The sequence below is a fragment of the Quercus lobata genome, chromosome 8 (genome assembly GCF_001633185.2).
Source record: "Quercus lobata isolate SW786 chromosome 8, ValleyOak3.0 Primary Assembly, whole genome shotgun sequence".
In the NCBI taxonomy this organism is placed as follows: Eukaryota; Viridiplantae; Streptophyta; class Magnoliopsida; order Fagales; family Fagaceae; genus Quercus; species Quercus lobata.
In genome coordinates, this window is record NC_044911.1 from 33,438,634 (window position 1) to 33,443,190 (window position 4,557).

General features: G+C 29.3%; 1 long non-coding RNA gene across 1 annotated transcript; it reads left to right on the plus strand.

Moving 5' to 3' along the window:
* Positions 1-492: 492 nt before the first annotated feature.
* On the plus strand, positions 493-3,174 carry LOC115958153. The gene is made up of 2 exons (XR_004084459.1): positions 493-676; positions 2,625-3,174. It is a non-coding gene; the product is annotated as an uncharacterized LOC115958153 (long non-coding RNA).
* The last annotated feature ends 1,383 nt before the right edge of the window (positions 3,175-4,557 follow it).

Consider the following 4,557-nt stretch of genomic DNA (forward strand, 5'->3'; position numbering starts at 1 on the left):
TTTAAGCAATAGGTTGGTAATTGAAAGAAAGATCAATAGTTTAATGATTGCTTAATTGTGTATATTAAAAAAGATGTAACTAATAACATTGGTCTATCATATCATACAATGATTTAAAAATATGAAAACTTGTGAACGAAATTTTAAAAAATTGTGTATTTGTGTGAGTGTTCTTTTTTTTTTTTTTTTTTTTTTGTGATGTTAATATGTTCAAGTTCTATTATTATCTATATATATATATAAAACCGAAGCCTCTGCTAGCTCCACAATTTTCCACGTCACCTCTTTTTTTTTTTTTTTTTTTTAATTCTTCTTAAATAATATATATATATATATATATATATATAGATTATCAAATTATAACCCTAATCCTTTCACGTCACCTCTTCTTCTTTTTTTTTTTTTTTTTTAATTCTTCTTAACGTTTTTTTTTTTTTTTTTTAAATTCTTCTTAACGTATATATATATATATATAGATTATCAAATTATAACCCTAATCCAAGTTACAACTCCCTCTTCAGCCTTCACGTCTAAACCCCAAAACCTCTCTGTTTTCTAATATATGCCAAAACTCAATCCTCCCGCCGCCGCTGCCGCCATGGATCACCGCCACTACATCGATTTCTCTTTGCCTCTCCATCATCGCTCAATCTAGCCCATCATGTTTTATTTTGAGGTAATTAAAACATGTTTTTTACTCTCCTTAATTTCTATATATTGCTCTCTTTCTATCCACTTCAATTGTTCATGGAATTTTGTTAGTTTGTGGTTGTGGGTTGCTCTGGATTTAAGTTTTTTTGTTTTTGTTTTCATGGAATTTTTGTTGGTTTGTGGTTGTGGGTTGCGGGTTGCTCTGGATTTAAGTTTTTTTTTTTTTTTTCTTTGCAGATTTCCACGTTTTCTTCTTCTTACTTTGTTGTCAAATCTATGGCAAAGAAGAATCACAAAATTTTTGTAATTAGATTTTCTTTTTCCGTTTTTTTTGTATGCAATTTTTATTGGATTTTTGGTTTCTTGGGATTCTTCTATTTGGTTTTAATTCTGGGTTTGTTTTAGTTGATATATAGTGTTTTTCTCATCTTCATTTTACATTGGTTTGGATTTTCTTTTTCCCTTTTTTTGGTTATGCAATTTTTATTGGATTTTTGTTTCCTGGGATTCTTCTATTTGATTTCAATTTTGGGTTTGTTTTGGTTTGATATATAGTGTTACTGTCGTCTTCATTTACATTGGTTTTCCCTTTTTATAAATTATTATAATCTCTGGATCTTATTATATGATAGCCTATGGAATGTTATGTTGGGGCTGCCACTATTTTGGATTTCGTGGGAATTTTTTTTGAAGGTTGGGGTTGGTTAGTATAGTTGTTTGAGATTGCTGAACATGTGTTTGATAGAATGCTTAGATGCTGGTGTTGCTGCAACATGGTACTCTCTTTTCTTTTTAAAATTCTCTCTTTTCATTAAGTTTTTTTTTCTTACATGTACACAAGCCGTTTGATAAAATTTGTAAGTGATTTTTTGTTGTTGTTCTAGAAGTCATAATACATGGAGAGTGGTAAGAAGGAAGATAAGTAGGGAATGTGATGATGTGTTGTTGATTTAATCAGGGTGAGATGTATTTGTTGGCCTTATTTCTCAATGTCATTTTTTGTGTGATGTAAAAACATGACTGTCATTTTTTTTTATGCTTTTTCAATTGAACTAGGATGGATTTTTTTTCTCCAACTTAAATGAATGACTGGCTTTTATGTGTTGCACCTATTCTTTGAACTTGCTTTCAAGTTTCACACGATTATATTCTTTAAGAAAACATGTACATACTCCAAATTAAAAGGTAGACTCTAACTATTTGTATTAAAAATTTGTTGTTTTTTCCTCTTGGAATATACTTTTAAATCCTTTATGAGATTTTGTGTTACCAATATTTGCTATAGCTCAATTTGTTGTATAATTTATAGTGGTGGAACTACTGAGTGTGTATTTTGGTTTCTACAATGAAAATTGTTGATTTGAGATCTCTAAATGTGACAAGAATTATTTGCGAAGTTGTGAAGTTTTGTTTAAAGGTGGGGAGTAGAATTTTGTGTTGGGCCGGAAACATAGGCAACCACAAAATTTTAGAGGGTGGTTAGAGATGATCACCCGGAATGGAAGTGGTGGCTAGATGGTATGGATGATATAATATATTAAGTAAATGTTTTGAGTTGTTGTGAGAGTGAATATTATTTTTTCACTTTAACATTAGAGAAATCGTTGCATCAATAATAAAAGCATACACAAGTAACTTCATTCTATTTTTCTCCTCAAAATTTTGATAGATATGGTAGTAACTTCAAAGCATACACAAGTAATTTATTCATATTATTTTTTTCCTATAAAGTTTTATTCTCTCATCGTCACCATTATCTACTCATCAATATATTTTAGCGTACCAATTACTTGCATTGGTACCAATTAATGAATTTCCAATAGGTTTAATTCTTTTTCTTGGTGATAGGTTTCAAATATACGTTTGGTCTTTGTTTTCCTTTTTGTTCTTGAAAAGATATAATAATTTCATCGTTAGAAGATAGTTGGAAATATTTACAAATTTTCAATTAGTCCAGAAATTTGATTTTCCAGGTTCCAGGGATGAAGGAGATCAAAATTTCAAAGGCCAATTTGATGTAAGCCGTGGCTTTTGTGATGGGTGGAATTCAAGAAGCCTGCAATGATATTTAAATATACATAATACCAAGTTTTGTATTTTTATATTCCCAGTATGTGATATATTGTTTTAACCAATCCAGTTGATTGTATTTTTATACTCCCAGTATTTGATAATTGTTTTAACCAATCCAGTTGATTGTATTAGTTGCAGTGGAGGTTGGCTATTATGGTCAAATCAAAACCAAAGGCAAGTTAGCTGGACCTACCAATTTGAGCATTGGCCACATCCTTAATGATGTTAGACTACTTGGTAGTTACTACTTGGTAGTTGGTTCTTCTATTAGGAATATATTTTTCTCTTGTGGCTCCTTGAACAAACGGACCAACAGAGAAGATAGCATTTGAAGCAAAGAACTAGCTGGGTTTGCTAGACAATGATGTATTGGATGGAGGAGTATCCCCCATGTATTAAGACTCTACTAAACAGTAATGTACCTGCTCATTGAAAAAAAAAAAAAAAAAACCCAAATGTATTTGTAGCATTTTTTAGTGGAATTTCTTGCTTCCTTTCGGCATTTTTACTATAGTGATACTCCAAAAAATTTTAAATCAAATTTTTTTTTTTTCTATTAAAAGTTGTGCTATTACCCCAATCCATTAAAAATTACTACTCATGTTTTAGTTTTAAAGTTGTAATATCTATTGAACAATATAGTATTTTGTGTTTAAATGCATTAATATTGTTCTTTTTTTAAAACCAAAAAATTGTCATATTTGAATGATATCTTGAATAATCACTAACTATATATAGTATATTATTAATGTCATCTCTTATTTATAAGCATTTCAATTAATTATATAAGTTATTCCAACTAAAATAAAATGAAATGAAGATTTAAAATAATATTTTAAACTACCATAAATAAATATTTGATATAAACTAAAATTAATAAAATTCTCTTTTTAAAATCTTATTTTCAATAGTTTTCCCGTGCATCGCACGGGTTAGCGACTAGTTATTATTATTATTATTATTTTATTTAATTTTTTTATTGACCACCCTTGAAAAAATTTCTAGTGCGGCAACCGGTCTAATATCTCTATGAAAGTATGAATATATACAATTTGCCATCTCTACCAATTTGAAACGCAAAAAAGTAGCCATTCTTCTCTACTTCGATTCTGGGCCAGTTTGACTCATTTTGTAAAAAGCCCACCATTATTAACTCTGGGCCAGAAATGTTGAGGAGGTGCGTGAGACATTTTATCCAATTTTTGGGCTAAGGACTTGAATGCAACTAAGCTTCTCAGAATTCAGATAAATCAGCGCGGCCACTTCCCCCTCTCCCAAGAAAATAAATAACTTTATTAATAAATAAACAAATAAAATGAATAAAAGATAAGTTTATGGATTAAATGGTAAATAATATCTAATTGACATGAAAATTAATATGAATGTTAAGAAGATATTGAACATATAATTTAATGGTGAGATTTTTAAAATATGAATTCTATAACAAGTTATTAAGTGGTGTAACATTATTTAGAATTATATCAGATGTAACTTGAACCCAATCTCTCTCTCACACACACACACACACATATATATATATATATATATATAGTTTCATTTTCTGCCTATCTGTTTTTTCCCTTAAAGCTAAACGTTTCTAAGGTTCAAATAAATGAGTAAGATCACTTAATCCCCTCCCAAGAAAAAAGTAAATAATATAAATAAAAAGAGAAGCTTCTTTCTTTTTTTTTCTTTTTTTCTTTTTTTGAGTATAAAAGTATTACTTGAGTCAATGGCTTGATGATGAAAGAGAAGTTTGGTTTGATTAGGGAGATGAAAGAGAAGTTTGGTTTGATTAGTGAGATGAAAGGTGAAAGAATTTCTCTCTCTCTC